Here is a 19,547-nt window from a genome sequence, read left to right on the forward strand (position 1 = left end):
GTATTGCAAAAATGTGCCTTTTACTAAAAGTGAGCATATCAAGTTCTTAGAATTACTTTTTTCAGTCATCCCAATAAGGATGCAGAAAAGACACAGATCTGAATGACTTTTCCATAAGCCCTTGATAACTTTATAATCATGTGCAAGACTACTCCATAGAGAGATTTTGCTAAGTTTTTCCAGTTTTTCAGCCTTTGCCAAGATGCTCTGGGTGCAATTCAGGAGGGGTGGGAGTGCACGTCTGCCCCAGGCTTCCAACATGGTCAAGGCAGGGGGGTTCCAGGTCAGTTCCTCTGGAAAGACTGGAAAACATCTGGGCCGCTCTGGTTTGTCAGAACTGCCACAGCTCTGAGGCATCTTCCTTTACTGAGGTGCTGATGAGTGTAGGCTGACACTGGGAACACAAGAGCGCATGATCCAGGTCCCTTGCCTATGTTCACCACAAGCCCAGATGATCACTGATCTATGGTGAGGGTAAATGCAGAGTTCTTTACATTCCTCCCACTCAGTGACTTGCACAATGCACAAGCTACTGATACCCTCAGAAGTCTCCTTAACCACACACAGTTCACACATAACCATCTCCAACTGTCGTTCACATGAATCTTAGTGGGTTTAAAATATTTATGGTATGGTTGAGATTCTTTACTTATTTCCACAAAGGAAATAAGCACTTCTACTCAGATGAAATAGACTTCACAGTTGTCAACAACTATCTCCCAAATTAGTGTAGAGCTACCACCCTGTCAAAGCCCACAGGTTTCTGGGTCCTGCATGACAGAGGAGGCTACAAATCTTAAAGTTTTGCGTTTATGTTATGTAAAGGCAATAATGTGGTAGCCATTTCAGGAACTTCATCAAGTATCAGCTGAGGTGTTTGGGGTGAAATGTACACAGAGCCTTTATTATATCAGAGGAAGAAAGCAACTAAGGTATACAAGAACATAATCCTTCTTTAAATATTATTCCTGGTAATACTTTTATCATCAAATGTTCAACTTCAAATTGAATTATATATTTTCATCACAGGTCTACATTCCTGGGGCTAGGTTCTAAAATGGAATTGTTTATACAGAAAAAAAATAGTTGATCTTATGGCATGGTAGGGAAAAGAAAAGATACTTTATTTCTGACTTTTCTCAATACATTATCCCCCAGGCCAACCCCCCATAGCTGACACACAAAGCCCTTCTCAGTTTGGTGCATTAAGGGTAGCCCATGCAATGCTTTATCAGCACAACACAAATAAGGAAGCCAGTGCTGGCAGATATGGCATACAGCATAGCTTCTACCAAGGAATCAAAATCTAGTCACGGTCTGTGTGAAGCATACACCAGTTTACACTGTCATCATTAGAGGTATCCTGGTTTCCAAAGTGAAACAACAAAACATGAGAGAGAGGACTCCCCGTCAGGCCACAAATTTTCCCCAAAACTTTTGCTTCTCATTTATCTTTCCATGCCCTCACTTCCTCGTGTGCAGAAGGAGGGTAGGGGAGCAAAGGAGTTACAGGTAATAAATGGAAAGAAGCTGCTTCCAAAAGGGGGTTTTCATGGACAGGTCTGTTGAGAGCCAAGGAGTTCAAAACTCCACATTGGAGTGGTCAGAAAATGCACTTCTGCAATAGTGCTGTGGAGCAGCTGCTGCAAACAACACCTCCTGATTCCAGTCATAGTGCCAGCGGATGGAGCACACAAAGCAGCTGGAAAAACTAACCATATTTCATTGATAATTCAAGAGCAAACCTTATTTTCAGTTGTAAAAGTACTGTTTCTTCATAAACAACATGCTCAAAACCACCAATTCTTTCTAAAACTGAACAGTGCTTGAGACAGACCCTCAGTGCACCAAAAGCACTTCAGAGGAGCTGTTCTTACCTGAGCTAGAGCCTTGTGTGTTTAAGCAATTCTCAGACATGGTTTCTATGAAAATATCATTTATTTTGCCACTTCCATCAAGTCCAGGTGTTCACTGTGGTCATATACTGCAGCTAGGGGCTCCTTCCAGCCCACAGTTCTGTTGGCTTCCATGAGGCGACGCACAATTTGAGCCAAGTCTTCTGCATGTTTTGACAATGCGCATGTTTAACAGGCGGGGTTTATGGCAGGCTGTGAACGCTGTGAACTTGGTACATTAGAAACAAAAATAGAATTAAACCAAAGCTCCAGATTTGATCCAAACCTCACAGCAGGAGCCTTCCCATGTTACCATCTCGGGCAAAAACCCAACAACTTATTTATACACACTTCTGAACTTTCAATATGCTCATTAAAAAACCTGAATCCAAACTTTGCAGCTTGCATCCATGTCAAATGAGACCAAGTCTGGACTTGAAATGAAGCACATTAAAGAGAGCAGCTCTGAGCCATTACTCACCCTGATTTCCTTAGACGGTTTGTAGGATTGCAATGCGGGGAAGTCATTGTAATTTGTTCAGTGACTTTTATCCACCCAGCAAAATGCAGCTTATGAGCCATTTCTGTAGTTCATTGCTTTTACAGAGTATTCCAAAAAAAAGGAAAATTTTTACAAGACAGTACAAAAAGTCTATCATGTAATTTAGTTGCAAATTTATTATTGCCAAAGTATTCTAATATCATATAAAGCCATACATATAAAAGAATTTTGAATGTAGCAGGATTCTGCAGAACTAATTAGCAAATCTAATTAATATCTCACATATTCTATGATTTTTTTTTCACTCTGAAAGTTGGTGATCTTGGAGTTTAATGAATCTGAAACAAAATTACAAATAACCTTATGGCATTTTAAATTGTGTGAGTACATGTGTGTAGATAAAGAAATACTTAGGAAAACTCATCACACATAATTTCTGATGTAGTGAGTTAAATGACAAAGTGTGTTTGTTTACTTTGACAGAAGAAATTAAGCAATTGAAGTATCGAAGAATGTAATCCTTCTTTAAATATTATTCCTTGCAGTACTTTTATCACTAAATATTCAGTTTCAAATTGAATTATATATTTTCATCACATGTCCACATTCCTGGGGCCTGGTTCTAAAATTAAATTGTTTATACAGACAGAAAATAATTTATAGCATGGCAGAGAAACATTCAGGGTTGTATTTCTGACTTTTCTCCCCCTAACCTCTCCAAGTCAACCTTTTACAGCCTACATATAAAGTGTTATGCAGTGTGGTGCCAATGCAGAGTAGCATATGTACTGCATACCAACACAAGTGCAGAATTAATTTCCTTTTTACAAATAAATGATGTCTTGTATAGTGTGGATCTTAAGATTGCTGCGAGTCTCAGCCTGAAATCTGGGGAAACCTCATCTGAATTTCAAGGGGAAATATTGAATGTTAAGTCAAAGATGTGCTTACAAATCAGTGCTATGGTGGCAAAAAGAGGCAGCATCTTCAAAAAAGAAACTCTTTGCTGTCCCCTTGTGCTACTCTGCAAATGTTCTGCACTCTTTGGAGGATGATCCTACCCAGCACAGATCACAACTTTGAAAGTCAATATGAAGCCTAAGTCTGGATGTACCAGACAAGTATTTCTCCAGAGTGTTCAAAAAAAGAATGTAATATTACTCCTGAGAGATAATTTTGTTTGAATTCCAGTTGTTACAGCTGAGCCCTTTGCATACATTGCCCTGTTTCCCCACAGATTACTATGTTTAATTTCCCTCCCCCCAAGGCCCTACCCCTTGTCTCATTTGCTTCACTGCAGGCAGTTAGGGTTCTGTCTGAAACCTGTCAACGGGTACCCAGAATGAGTCTCGCAGACCAAAGAGGGTCATTATCGATTTGCTTAGATCTCAGCATTTTTACTGTCTCATCCCACTACGACCCTATGGCCAAAAAGACACTTGAGCTGGCACAAATTCAGTGCATGCATCAGATGGCAAGCAGATAGCATCCATCAAGAAAAGTTGCAGATACTGGTTCTTTTTCTCCATTTGCACTTGTCTGCATGGAGTGAGAGCAGTGCCTTACCCAGTGGCCAGCTGGAATAGCTCTACAGAAGGCTCTTCACAGATGATCTGGAATCAGAAATCCAGAATGAATTGTCTGGGAACATCTGGTTGGTTTAGGAGTATGTGTGCACAGTTAGAAAATCACAGACAATACAGACAGAGAGGGATTAGCTGAAGGAACTTAAGAACGATTCTTTGCTTTGAAAAGATAACATTTTTGTCTTGAGGCTAACATCTACGGTGTTTGCAGAATGAGTTAGCTGACTAGGAAAGAAGAGCTGTTCAGTGGTCCTTGGAAGACAGTTAAATTATACCTCTGTGGTGATACATGCTCTTGCATAGAGCATGGCCAGTAGAAGGTATGGCAGGCAAGGTAAGGGAAGAGGAGGAAGGGAAGCAGTGCAGCAGGTGTGCATACCTGTTCACAGGACAATTTGTGTCAAAACCCTTCCACTCACACTCTACCCAGGATCAAGCAGTTGTGGTTTGCCTAGATTTATTGTGATTCCTCGGACAAAGTGTCCTGAGTACTTGTACGGTTTGCAGCTGCCCAGAGGACCAGACATTTGCTTCCCCTTCAAGAGACTGGAGAGAGCTTTGTGAGTTCATGGAGCTGAACTTTGGGGTTAATTTCCTACCAAAAATTCTGGTTTTTTCTCATAGGAACTGCTCCACAAATCTAAGCTAAGTGAGGTAAGTGGGAGAAATTAGAGGATTTGCTGCTAAACCCCATTAAAATGCTGACATAGCAACTATGGAGTAAGAATATAGGGTGCCCTATATCACCATCACAACAGCAGATGTAACTTGCAAGCAGATAACACTTTGTCTTTCAAAATTATTTGTATGTTTTTACCTAGTGTTCTGATACTACCTCTCATAGTGGAAAGAGGAGAGAGGGTAAAACCCCATTCCATGCTCCCCTCTTCTCAGACTCTTTTGTTACTTCTGATCTTTAGTACCTACTGAACACAGTAAATTGAATAAAAGTCACAGGCAATTATGGAATGCTGCAGAGATATTGTTTTAAATGAGGGATAAACTCTACAAAAAGCTCAACAAACTATACTGAAAAGCAAGTGAAAATATTTGAGATATCAAAGGAAAGAAGGAAAGAATTGAAAATGTGGCTTCAATGGCAGTTTTCTAAAATACTTTCAGGGAATACAGGAAAAATTCCACCCACTGAGGTTTGGAGTCTATTTCTGAACTAAAACTCAGTGGTTCTCTTGGAAAAAAATGCAGGTATAATTTTTTTACTAATTAAATGTTTCCTCCTGCTCTCAGAAGTACTAGAGAAGTGAAAAGAGGAGAGGAGAGCTTGTGTGCACATAGCGTTTCCCAAGAAGTCAGTTCTCTTCCCTAAGGAATAGCCAAAACATTGCAAGCTGTCACATTGCCTTCTCCAAGAGCTCCCTCCACTTCCACAATTCTTGTGCCTTGTCCTGTTGATTTTGCCTGGCCAGTCAAAAGCAATGTAGGGGAAGAAGTTGATGGTTTGGTTGCAGAGTATGTCTTTTTTGTACATCAAATAGAAGACGTGAGATGGAACAAATTGTTCTTAAGACTTTGTGCATTTTCTTGTGCTTTTTCCATTATCATTTTTATAGCTGAGACTTCTGTGAGGATTCACAGTGAGTCATTTTATGTACCATCTGCACTAAAGAGTTTCCTATCACTCTAGACATTACGTATCTCCTTATGGCAGCCTGGACACTGCAGGGAAATTGCCAAGCCAGGTCACATGCCAGTGGGTCATCATTCATCAAAAAAAAGGTGGGCAAAATCTGTTTACAATTAGGTTCAACCCTTGGTTCTGGATAACATGTCCCTGTGGCTACAAATTCTTTCCTGCCAGCACCCTACAGGGCTCAGAAGGAGTCCTAGGATGGTCTGTTCCTGACCAGAGAGAAGAGGTCCTGGCCTCTCTCTTTCCTTCCCACACTTTTTAAAATCTTCCCCTCTTTTTTGTAAGGAACAATATGTTTTTGCATTGTGTCATGCTGGCAGTAAGCACAGCTGCTGCTCTAAAGGTTTACAAAAGAAATACAGTTTAACGCCAAAAAATTGGAGTTTTTAATGAAAAAAATCTAAAACTTCAGGGGCACAAAAAGTCAATTTATAAAATACATTAATCTGAACCTCTAATTTTCAGATGGAAAAACTCTGCTGGGAATACTACATGTGTAGAAGTGAGCCAGAAAACAAATAATGTAAATGGGGCTGCTCTGTTACACACAGAGCTCTGTTTAACATTAAGGAAAATGCATTCAAATACCTTCAAATGCAACCTTTCTCCTTCAGCATAATCTGGTTAAAGTGAAGGAGCTCTTGTGTGGTAGATTCCAGCTTAGCAGCAGATCATATGAGGTTCAGAGGGTCTTTCTCCAGCAAGATCAAAAAGTTTGGTGTTAAAAGATGGTCTGAAACTGATTATCAGAGAAAACACATCAATTCAGAAAATACAGCAAACCATTGGGAATTCCCTTCCCCTTTTCTTTACTAGCCAAGACTTGAATACATCTTTGCCAATCGCTCTTGGCAATTTCAGTCACATATATTCAAGTGTTGGAAGTGCTCTTCTGCTGGAGTTGCAGTGTGAGAGATTGAGTGGCTGCACTTAGGTCTACTCAGTAAATGCTCTGAGATTACTTTCAACTCAAAACTTCTCTTAAATGAACAATTATAATTTTAGCCACCTGTCCATTCTTTATTTGGGCATGTCTCAATGCATCTAAGATCATTATGGCTGGGAATGCAAACCACAGCAGATTTTGCCCCTCTCTAGAGAATTACATCAATGAATCTGTGAGTTTTCAATCCAATAGGTGCATTCTGCAAATCTCGGGGCTGTTGCAGGTAAGTCCTCAGAAATGAGACACACTTTACCTCTGTCAGACAGGCCTAAACAAACAGATTTTCACTGTAAACAGTTACTTTCATGATCATTGGCAAGACTGTTTTCATTATAGAGTAACTGAAAGTGGTTCAGCTGAGGAGGGGAAAGTACCTTCTTCTCCTACAGATGATTTCCTTCTCCCCTGGCCTTAACAATGCTGTGACATGAGAGCAGAAACTAAGTACCATCACCTACAAATTGGGAGCTGAATAATCTTTTCTAGTAAGATCTGTTCTTTGAAAGTAGTTTTAGAAATCTATACTGTGTCTGCACTACTGGTGGTGGCATCAAAAGCAACAGCACCACCTTAGTAAAGAAAAATGTAAGTGAGACTTTATACTCAGAGGCACCTGAATTCACGGAAGGTTCTACTTTATAACTTTTGTGAATTTCTCGGAATTTAAGGCAAAAAGAATGCTTGTTTCTAAAGTTCATGTTTGTTTGCATATCATGGTACATTTTCATAAGTGCAGGAGAGTGGATGTTGTGGGAGTGAGGCAATGGGTACAGGAATGCTCTCATTATTGTGGTCTTGAGGACAAAGTGAAGCCATCTGAGATTCAAGGTATTTTGATGTCAGTGAAAGGTTTCTGTTCCAGCTGCTTTGTTCTTCAAGGGAACAAAGCACTGAACCAACTCAGTAGTCTGGAAGGACGCATGTGGCTGGAGAGATTCATAGCAGTTTCTGAGCATGGTTACGTCTGATCCAGCTGGGGGAAAAAAAACAGTTTCCCTGTTACCTGCAAGCTGCTACATAACTTAGTCATCTGGGGAACACAGAAAGGCTCAACACTTTGGTTTAAATTTGCTTCCAAGCATGTGCTGCTGGGTTACAGCCTTTGTTTAAAAAGGCTCGTACAGCACTGACTCTTGGATCGTCTGAACTCTGCTATGTCCAAAACGATCTGCTGAGACTGCTGCGTTCAGCATCTTGCCCTGAAAAGCACTCACTGTGGCCAGCACTGCTCATAATTCACTCACTAGCTGGCCAGTCAAGAGTGTAATGGCTTCTGGGAAGAATGGTGCTGGCCTCTATCACAAGGCCAGTTTTACTTGTGGGATCATGGTACAATTGACAAAACCTGGAGGACCACAGGACTTCTGTGGCCTGAGCTGTCACAATTGCTTGGCTCATTAGCTCTCTCCCCTGATTTTGCAGACAGAAGAAACACCCTGCAACCAAATCATAGATTGGTGCCAACACCAACTAGCTGGTTTAGCAGAGCAAAATCAAAAATAGGTGCACCACAAGACTTCTCATCTCTGAATGCACACAACATACCTGCCAGGAAGCAAGTCCTAGAATTACAAAATCATAGAATATCCTGAGTTCAAAGGACCCACAAGAATCATGGAGTCCAACTCCTGACCCTGCACAGGACCACCCCCAAGAATCACACCATGTGTGTAAGAGTACTGTCCAAACACCTCTTGAACTCTGTAAGGTTTGGTGCTGTGACCACATCCCTGGGGAGCCTGTTCCAGTGCTCACTCTCTGTGTGAAGAATCTCTTCCTGATATACAGCTTGAACTGCCCCAATACATTCCCTCAGGTCCTGTCACTGGTCACCACAGAGAAGAGATCAGTGCCTGCCCCTCCTCTTCCCCTCATGAGGAAGTTGTAGACTGCCATGAGGTCTCTCCCCAGTCTCCTCCAGGCTGAACAGACCAAGTGACCTCAGCTGCTCCTCATAAGGCTTTCCCTCACAAGTGAACAATAAGACTGGGCTAAGAGTGGAAACTGTCAAATGGAAAACAAAAGATTGACAGGACTGTGAAAGAGGAGAGCAGACCAACTTTACAGGAAAGAGTGAACTGCAGAAAGCATTAGAAATGCAAGGGAAGAAAAAGAAGACAGGAAGTATATATTGTGAAAAAAAACACCCAAGAAGAGAAAGGTAAATAGAAGGAAAAGGTAGGAGGAAAGGAAAGCTTGTATTTAACTATATTTGTATCTGATGTACAGTAAATGGCACTTCAGATTCAATGCTATCATTATCTCTCTTTCTAATATTGATTGTTGATGTGAGGAAATCCCTAGTAACAGGTAGAGATCCCTTGTAACATAACTCCCTTGTACTTTGTGCTTGTCCCAGTGAGCATCTAGAAGAGCTGTCTGGGTTTTTAACAAGACAAGCCAGTGATTTACAGTCTAGATTAATTTTTATGAAGAAAGCAGAGAGGAGTAAAATGCTTTGACAGTTGCTATCAGGTGAGGCTACTCTTCTCCAATGAGCTTAGCTAGGTCAAGGAAAGGCCAAAAGACCACAAGAACTAGAATAAGATGAAATGGGAAGAAAAGTCAAAAGGCATTGTTTTCTGCTTGCTGAGGTTCTGAAATAACCCTTACTGCAGGCAGCATGGATGGGGGAGGGCATGACAGCTATAGCAACAAGAGTCTTGCCCAATAAGAACTTTACTCACTGAAGGTCTGGTCACAGCTGGGGCACATGTAATTTCTTCTGTAAGTCTTGGCTTTACTAGTCACGTACTTTAGAGAAGCAGCTGCAGGAAGCTGGACAGGCTTTCATCTACTATTGTCGGTTTCCAGCAAACTTAAATCTTTATGTACATGTACTTCTGTGTTTCATTTTTCAGGTGATATTTCAAGACTGCTGACTTCTTTTCTTTGAACAGTTGGGACAGTAAGATGAAAGAAGGAAAAAAAAAACAGAAAGTGCAAAAATCTAGGCACAAACACCCTACTAAAACCAGTAGTTCACAAAATAACTCTAGTTGAGCCCAATCCTTTTTTTATCCCATATCAGCTCAATCATCTATATGATTAATAATAGGGGGAGAAGAGGCCAAGAGGAGAAACCATTCTATTGTGTGTACCTCAAAGTAGCAGAATAAGGCAACTTTTCTGCAGAAACCCGACATGAAAAAAGATTATACTTTGCAGGTGTTCTGCTGTAATACCCCCAGAATCAGACCTATCTCTTTCACTGTGCTAAGTCCTTGTCTGGTCTTCCTGTGGCCATCCTTCTTCCCTTCTTCTCACTTTGCATATGCTGAAAGACCCTTATTAGCCTAAGCTGCCATGTAAACTCAAGTATAAAGAACATGTTTACAAAGTGATCCTGTCTAAACTCAGTGAGTACTTCAACTCTTGACCTACACAAGAATTTAAGAGGTGTCACCTGACATCTTTTCCACAATCAGTGCATTACTTTTGAACACACTGTACCTTTGGGGTAGAATATGGGAGATCCCACAAAGAAGCCTAGCAGGGGATCTGTGGCTTCTAGTTTAATAATTGCTCAACAAATGAACTAAAATTACCACAGCTCAGGGAGATAATAATAAGCAGACCTACCATCAAATTAAGTGAGGCACTTACCATATGTCTGCACTTGTTTCATATGCACATGTAAGCGGAGGGAGACAGGCAGGGAACATTCACATCAGGTGATAAATACCAGGCCCTGGGAGTTCTTGGAAAACAAATGGGGTAATTATGGAGAACCTAAGTAGCATTATTATGATTATTTATTATTAAAAGCCATGCAGTAAGAAAAAGCAGCAGCAGGTGATTATGACTATGTACATAGAGAACTTTCAGCATTTAATGTAAAAAATTCCCTCATGTCAAACCAATAATCACCCTTTCAAAATGATGCCGTAGAGAGTCATACATATGGAGTGTTGAATATAAATCTTTTGATTCCCTTTTGTAATGTGAAAAATGTCACCTCTCACATGAAGGCTGCTGCTGCAGGACTTTGTGACAGCTGAAAAGCACATGTTGTGCTTCCCCCACCTTCTCCTTTCCCTTTCCTTACAGTCTCTCATAGTCTCTCTTGATAAATGTCTTCAGAAAAATATTTTATGAGGTACTTACCTAAAAAAATATATCTTTCAAGGTCATGTACACAATGAGGCCTTAAACACTAACCACACACAAGAAACACTGTTCATTTGGTCCAGCATGTAGATGCAAGGAAAAAGAAACCCATCAGTGTTGAGTCAGAGCCAAGGTGGAACCTTTAGCAGTTTGTTGTGACTTGATGTTATTCACCTGCTGTAGGAGAGGAGAGAAGCCCCTCACAGAAGATGATCTTTTGTTGAAATGGCTGAGTGTGCCTCAAGATATAGAGCCTGAAAACACCACATGTGTGATCAAAGACATGGGACAGCTTCCATATGAAGGAAAACTAAATATGCTCAGAGTCTTAGGTGAAAAGGAGGGAATGCTCAAAGGAAGAGATGGTCTAGGCCCAATTATAAATATCAGGAATGAAGAAATCATTGAGTAACAATTATCCTTTTTTTCTTTGCTGTTTTTTTTTTCCATAGGACAGGCTTAGAGGAAACAAAGTCAAGTGTTTTTTGAGTTGGCACATGATTATGCTGTAGAGTTCATTGTCATAAGTCATAGCAAAGATGAGGAATACAAGTGCATTCAAAAGCAGAAGGCTGTATTAGGAAATCTCATAGCTGACAGCTTCACCCATATAGTGCTTCATACAGTGCTTCTTAATAACTCGAAGAGGTATCATTTCAAGTGCAACCCACAGGAAAAAATGTTACTTTCAAAACCCTGGGACATGTTTCTGCTATATTTAACATTTCCAAAATATCATGGCCATTATAGTCCCATTTTCTGAGCAGCTCATTACAGATTCTTGTTTTTATAAAATATTTTCCACTCTTTTTAGCATGTTTGCCATATTACACTGGAATGTAGTCAATCTGTGATTGCCTGAGAGAAAGCAAGTATTCACTCTAATGGCTCTTCCATTTAGAAGAAAAGTTCGAGATGTGTAACTTTCAAGGGAAGTCAAATATGAGTAACCTTACCACATGTACCCTTCATTCACCTTCTTTAATGCATTGTGAGTGTTCTCTTATGTCCTGAAGTGGTTTTCTTTTTTCCTACAATAAAGTATTGCATCCTTTCCCTCCAGAAAGGATGTGTGTGCCCAGAATCTGTGTGCCCAGAATCCAGAATCTGTGTGCCCAGTCTGAATCACAAAATTGTAAAATCTGGCACAGCTGCAGCTTGATGCAACACAGTGGCTCAATCCATCACTTAGGGTAAAATCATTTCAGCTATATAAAACAAGAAAACATCAGTGGATGAGGAAGCAGATGTTGTATCTGTTTCTGTTTCACACTAAAACCAACAAAAATATATTGTCAGCATGGCATATTCCTAAATATATCTCATTCCATACAGCCACTGTCCTTTGCACTGATATCTGTGAGGCTACAAACTGCTGATACAGTGCTGCACAGCTGGTTTCTGTATTTCTTTAGTTTAAAAGAAAATGACAGTATGAAAGAAAACAGAAAGGTCTTTACACTCTTGGATTAGAAAGATATGCAATTTCAGGCACCAGAGGCACCATCAAGGTCTAAGATCTGACACGCTGTAGATGCTTGAATTTGATTTTGTTATTTTGAAGAGGACTGCAGTGAGTTAGATTTTTGCAGGTTGTAAGAGGAAGAGTAGCAGCAGAAAGATGTTAGACTTACTTTGAAATGCTTGGTTTGTACTTAAAGGGAGTTCATCTACCCTAATCCAAATGTACTTTAGCTCTAAAGACTGTGTGAGATTTTGGCTTGTTATAATCAGGAGCCATTTGTCTAACACATTTGTGACTTATTTAGGGGCTTTCTTTGGCTGCTTATACTAGCCAGAACACAGGAACAAGACACCTTACACTTTCCATAAAGATTTCCCAGTCTCTACCCTGTGTTCTTGGAAGGGAAGGAACTAATAAGTGCCTTTGCCCTGGATAAGCCACATTAGCTGGACTAACGGTTGACAGAAGCACTTTTCCTTCATGTGCACAGCAGTATCACCTCATACATCTCAGGGGCACTGGGTCAGTGCGGTGATGTTCCTTACCCACCTTCCTCAACCATACCTACCTTTACAGAACAATGTCAGACTTGTTCTGCAGTCATCTCTTTTCCTATCAGACAGACAAAATGTAGCAGGGAGCAGGTAAGGACTTGGGCAGCAGAGTTAAGACTCCCTCTTGCACTCTACTGTCCTTTTTTCAGATACTTCTGTCCAAGGTGTAGTGTCAACCCTACAATCCAGAGGCTTCTCTAGCACATCCCATACTATGTCCCAGAAAAACAGGACATATTCTTTCAGTCCCATGAACTAATATCCCATATGCCTTTCACTACCAAAATCAGGCCTTGCAGTTTAGAGGGATCAACTGGATAACTTCACAGCTCTTCCCAGGTATGGCTGTCTCCCAAGACTGTATGCTGAATAGAGGTTGTGGTTTTTTCTGTTCTTGTACAGATATATTTTGTGCAGTTTAATACGAGATTAAATTGTGTTACATGTATTATGGTTTTGTGATGATAATAGAAAACTTAGGATCATGCAAGCAAAATCAGAGCAGACTGCATCCTGCTTCTGACCATCATCATGCTACAAAAGAAAGCAAAAAACAACAGAAATTGTATCATGCATCTATTTATACATATAAGAGTATCAGTGGCAGAAAGCTACCTTCCTGCCGCTCTGTATCTTCCCAGACACCTAGCTTTCAGTTATTTCTACTGCTGTGTAAGACTGCAGAGACACATTTGTAATAAAACAAGTGCTTTTTAAATTTTCCAGCTGTATGTGCATCTGCAAGTAAACATAGGGTAGATCCTTTATTTTTCATCTTTGCACACTAATCTGTTGTACAAATGTTTAAACACAGCATAGCAACCTTTGCTTATAAATTTGTGGAAGAAATATCACCTGTGAACAATGACTAATGTCTGTCTCATGCATTTCTGCCCTACATTCTGTCATACATTCGGGGGGAGAAGTTATCATATGGATTAAGTTAGTAACACCCATCCTCACATTTTCAGGGAGTGCTTCCTCTTAAATCATATCTCTTTGGACTCTGACAGGCCTTCACACCTAGTCTTATTTCATGCTTGAACTTCCCAGGGACACATTAGTTGTGCTTCACAAATCACCATGTTTGCTAGTGAATGAAACACCCTAAGCAAGCAATACTTAAATCCTTGAAGGAACTGGGAGCATTTTACACTTCTGTTGCCAGTGAGCTAAAGGGTCTATCTCCTTGAGGCTTCTACCATATGTTTTGTTGTTAAAGCAAGTATCTTAATAAGGCAGTCACAGAAGATTTTGATTAGTGGAAGGTTCCCATGATATCTTTATCTCATAGTATGGTTTTCTGCAGGTAATGTTTTTTATTTAAGGGGTACTAATTAAGGATCCTAATAGGGGGTTTTAGCCAATTGCTTTCTTATTTTTGTTCACCAAAAATATATCTCTTCTCTCCAGTTCAATATGTTAATATCTCTTATAGAAAAAAACACTTAAGCAGCAAGTGTCTCTCATGCATATATGGAGTGTAACTTGCCTGATATCAAAGATCAAACATATATGACCATATCCAAACAGTGTAAACTAAATTACTCCTCTGAAATAAAGGCTTTTATAAGTCAAAGTATAATGGTTTTAATCTGAAAATGAACTTAAAAATAAACTGTTTAACCCACAGACAATCAAGAGCAGAAGTCTCAGAGACAATAGAGTTTTCTGCAGAAGGACATGACAGCTTACTTCCCCTTACATAGGTTACTATCATCCCCACGGTCATATGATTTTCAAAACCCTTTTGAGACTTTCGGCTGTAATTTTGTGGGCCTTCAAAGACCTGAGTGCATCCAGCTCAACTACTAGCTTTATAATGCAGGTAGAATAAGCCCAGGCAACACCAGTCAGCAGTATTAAAAGAAATGTTCTGAGGTAGTAGCTCAGTAGAGTATGAAACAAAAGCCAGGCTGAAGCAAGTCTTACCAGGTCAAGGAAAAATGCAATTAGTAATGTTAAAGCAAATTTGGCCAGGACCCCAATTATTCTACCCCATTGTGCTTGACTGCCTTTTCTAGAAGACTTGGCTCTTGAAGTTTGCAGAGACAGTGCAGTCCACGGTGTTCTAGTAAGAACAAACATGGATTTCATATTATGTGAATCCTTTTTTGGAAACCTAGTTACAGCATCCTACCATGAAGCAGAGCGTCATGACATAAGGAAATGCCATATGGCCACATCACAACAGGATAATCCAAGATAATTTAGGTTGATTTTACCAGTTTCTTCTTCTAAGACATCTGTGCAGGAAGTGGTGGGATTTTTTTCAGAGGATTGTAGCCTATGTTCCTTAGTGTGACAGCTGGCTGCTGTTGATACAAACTTCCTACACAAGGGCACAAGGTCTTTTGAGCTACCTTGTTCTTGGAGAAGAAAGATAAATACCTCAAGAGGGCAGTAAATCTCATCTGAAGACAGGCAAACTCTGGAGCTGCTTATATACTAACCATGAAGGCAGAGTGGACTACCGACTTAAAACAGAGAACTAAGTTTTAGACAGCTAAACGTAAAATAAATGGTCTGTGTCCCATTGTGTACCCAGGTAACACAGTAGGGACAAAGAGGTGTTTCCTTCCGTGTGTCCTCACCCTGGCTTCTGCACCCAAGCAGGACAACTTGAAGGCAGGCAATGATTTGACTTTCCAAGGAACCAGTTCTTGACATTTTCTTGTGAAATTAACCTGTCTCTGAAGACAAGTATGGAACTAAACTTTAAGACAACTGGGTAAAAACAGAGAGCTAAATCTCTGGTCTGCACAGCTAAATAAGCTGTTTAATCTAATAAAAGGCTCAGATAGATGAATTTCAGCAATTAAAATTCTCTCATTTGGCGTCAACTGCATTCCTCACAGTGTAGAAATAATAATGCCCTTCAAACTGTCGGCATCTTTAATTTTGGTTTTATCTATTTAAATAGAATAACTCGCATAAAACCAAGTCTGTGAGCTAGGAGGAGTAGTATGACCACGGCCTCAATGGTGTTGATGGGAAAATAGGACAGACATACAGGTAACCAGCTCAGCAAAACAAATTATGAAGAAGAGAGAAAAAAATCAGCGTCATTTCACAAAGAAATCTGGAAGTTGCAGAAATATGTTTAGGGCTGCTTGGTGTGCAAACTACATGGCAATTGTAAACTAACATATAGCATATCTTTCTGTCTACCCTTAAACACATTCTTTGTCACCGTAACAAAAGCCACAGCTGTAAACAGTTTATGGTGCAATTGCTTGATCAACAGCCGTTGGAATAAAAGTAAGATGAGTCCTCCTTTGTTGCCTCAACAGCTCTCACCTCTGCTACAAAAATGCTCTTTAACTGGCTGCAGACGGGCTTCTTCACAAGTGTTTCTAATTCAGCTAAACATCTTGATAGGAAATGTCATAAATTACATGTATGGGACTGTCAGTAGAATTTTCAACAGACATAACATGAGTTCATATTGAAATAAAATGAGAACCTTAGACAAATTTCTGAGCCTATAAATGTTAACGTCACCTACAATCCCACTCACAAAGACATTTGGGAAAACTTTGATGATCCCAACTAATGTGTGATTGTTCAGAGAGGAAGACTCATAGGCTGCAATTTCCCTACACCTTGCACTGTAATCTTCCTGCACTTTACACAAGTGATTCTACTTACACAATTCAAAAGTGATAAAATGTATCACATATGAGCAATTGTGTCAATTTCCTGAAAACTCATCTCAGGCTGGGAAAAAAATTTCACTTAGCACTTTGATATTTATTTCTAGGTGTATTTATTTCTCTGGTAGGCATTTGAGATCTGAGTGCTGAAAAGATGCATGCATGTACTTAACATTATATATGTGAGTACCACCATTGATCTCAGCAGGACTATCCTCTGTCTGAAGTCAGTGAGACTACTCATGTCTGAAATCAGGCAAGTAAATTAAACCCTTTCAGGATCAGGGTTAAAGCACATAGTTTTTTCCCCTCAACAGTGGTGAATGGAAAAAAAATAATTCTTTTTCAGAATTAGTATTTTCTTTTCTTGACACTTCTGTTTTCAAGAAGGCTATCTCAGTTCAGAGACTACTTTTGCTCTATTTTTCCTACAGTTGTAAAAATCCCTATTGACATTTTTGTAAAACCGTATTCTTCTTGTTTTAACTGCAGGCTCTAGTAAGTTTTAAGTATTGCATGCTACCATGTAGCCACATATTGAAGGTGTTGATTGGTTTCCCTAGAAGTTAAGTATATCTACTGCATGTGGGCCTTTTCTATTTTATGGGATTCATATGACACACTACTCACTTTTATGCCTCTGGTTCTTTGTTAAGGAGTGTGATTAACATCTATCATTGTCAAATTTGCATTGAAATAGAAACCATTGCTTTGAAGCATCGTGGATTTGAACTCCATGTTCTGGAACTGATGTGATTCTACACACACCACTCATCCTAACATGGTTTCAGGTTAAGGCCAGTTGCTGCATATCTATAACTCACAGTTTTATCCACCCTTTTAACCTCTCTGGAGTGCTCCTTCAAAATCTCCATTCTTGTGCTTCATCCTGTAGGTCAGCTAGGCATTCTCAATAAAGTACAGCTGGAGTTAAGCAAATGCTGCCTTTCCTTCTCAGACCATATAATCAGCAATAAATATGAAAACAACTAGGCAACTTCAGTCAAATGTTGTTATATTAAACAGAAGGAACAAGACTGAAGAAAAAGGAGGTTAAAATCAACAAGGATCTGTACTCATATCCACCTTTAACTAAGATGGGATACTCAAGGTAAATCCTGGTTTCTTCACACTGCAAAGAAATGCAAGAAGCAGTTCCTCAATATCCTATGGATGGAATGGGATGTTTTTGCTGTTGGTTGTCCTTGCCACATGTTGCCTCTCATAAGGTCATATTTGGTTATAGTCAGAGAAGCAGGATTTCCTCAAAAAATAACTCATATATGGCAACTTACGCCTCAGAAGTGTTTAATTCCAAGATGTACTACCTCTACCGCATATTACTGAGTATGGTTTTCTGCTCATCTACCAGCAACTAGCAGTTAAATACACATATTCAATCAGCAATCATTCCAGTAACCCAAACCCAAATCAATAGTAACAAACTAAAAAATGAAGTTCAAGTACATGTTTATGTATATAAATTTATACATATATCATTCTGTGGATTCTAATACTAATTCAAATTTCCTATGGTTCCTCACCGGCCAAGAGTTTCCTTTTCCCGTGTTCACAGAGAAAATGATATGAACTGCATAATAAACTCATGATGGCATTCTTTAGGAGTGATTGAAATTGGATGCTCTAAAACCATAGATAAATTGCATTAGATCCATTGCTGTGAAATTGCTGAATCAAATACCAGCCATAGAAATGTCTCCATTTTCACAAGAAAATGGTCTGGCTAGCATTTTCTTGCCAGTCTGGAAATACTCAACCTGATCTGATAGTTTCAAAACTGTGATTTTTTTCCTGGCAAATAACATTCAGAGAGATCCCAAATTATTTCCTATAATGGACTCATATTAAAAAAAAAAAATTAAAAAAAGAAAACAACCTGAAAATTTTTGAAAACTTTTGTCTCACCCATTTCTATTTCCAATTTAGTCCTTGTGAATGATTATTGAAACAAGCAACACTAGACGGAGAGCAAATACAGTGAAGATGTTGGATTGGTAGAAATAAGTCAAGGAAACAGTTTTTAGGCTGTTTCCTGAGGAAATGTACTTATATGTGCCTCTTTACCTGTTTGTACTGCTGAGTGCTGATACTTTGTCATTGCTTGTCAGTTTTAACCAATGTGCAGAGGTTGCAGTGCAAAATACTTTCATGGGTTTTCTGTAAAGAGAGAGTAAAACAGAGGGGGAAAAGTAATGAGGCAGAAGCTTCAGTCTGCACTTAATCCTTATCTGTCCTCGGGGACTCCACATGGGTGAACATCTCAAAGAGAGGGATGGTCAGTGTTTACACTTCAGAAGGCATCAGACAACCCAGCTTTGAGGCATATATTTACAGAAGTGCAGTCCTAGTTTTCTTGTTCCTCCTGGAGCTAGTTTTTGATCCATCCATTACTTTCCTCAGGAGAACTGATCAGCAGCATCCAGTTCACTGCACTGAACACAGAGGCATATATAAATTGACCCAACAGTTAATGGTTGGGAATACATTTGTACACAGTCAGTATTTAAATGTTGCTATGCTGTTAGTGACAAGAGTAGTCATAATAGTACTTCAGAATTGCATATTTGTTTGTTTTCCACTAGAGATTGCAAAAAGGATCCAGAAAATGCATACAAATTTTTAATCCGCTTTCACGGATGAGGCAAAGGGTGCATGTGGTACCAGGAGCATGTAGAGGTGAAAAGAGATTCCAGATGCCTCTGGCTCCAGCACTACCTTCTAAGTATTCAGTTATGCCACCAAATGACAGCAGGTCCCAGAGTTAGTAGCAGCAGTAGTAACTATAGTACTACCAAAATAGTAATATCGATTATAGTAGTAATTACTAAATATATCATACCTGAGAACCCACTCCAGGAAACGGAGAAGCTGGTAGCTTTACTAACATCACTCAGTATCAGAGTGAACAGTAAAAGTAGAAATGCTCACCCCTGTCTCACCTTCTAAATAACAGGCTATGCTCCTTTGTGCTTATCCATGTTCTCAGCTTTATGGATCCACTATAGATAAAATTGCCAAATCACCATATAGTTAAGCGATTCCAGGTTCATATTACAGTTTGCATTGTGGTTGGGAAAACATTTTCAGATACTGTTTAAACTTACAATAAGCCATTGGAACTTGTTTTTATATTTGACTGTGGCCTTTTATCTCTTTTTAGT

General features: G+C 39.6%; 1 long non-coding RNA gene across 2 annotated transcripts; it reads right to left on the minus strand.

Moving 5' to 3' along the window:
- Positions 1-1,483: 1,483 nt before the first annotated feature.
- LOC127471508 (uncharacterized) lies at positions 1,484-19,337 on the minus strand. Of its 2 annotated transcripts, XR_007904676.1 has the most exons (5): positions 19,226-19,337; positions 18,451-18,543; positions 10,187-10,280; positions 3,964-4,010; positions 1,484-2,492 (listed from the first exon to the last, which is right to left on the minus strand). It is a non-coding gene; the product is annotated as an uncharacterized LOC127471508 (long non-coding RNA). The 2 variants fall into 2 exon arrangements; XR_007904677.1 differs by lacking the exons at positions 1,484-2,492; positions 3,964-4,010 and adding an exon at positions 9,291-9,470.
- Positions 19,338-19,547: the final 210 nt, after the last annotated feature.

This window comes from Manacus candei, unplaced genomic scaffold (genome assembly GCF_025592945.1).
Source record: "Manacus candei isolate 608988 ecotype Guabito, Panama unplaced genomic scaffold, ASM2559294v1 h1tg000024l, whole genome shotgun sequence".
Lineage (NCBI taxonomy): Eukaryota > Metazoa > Chordata > Aves > Passeriformes > Pipridae > Manacus > Manacus candei.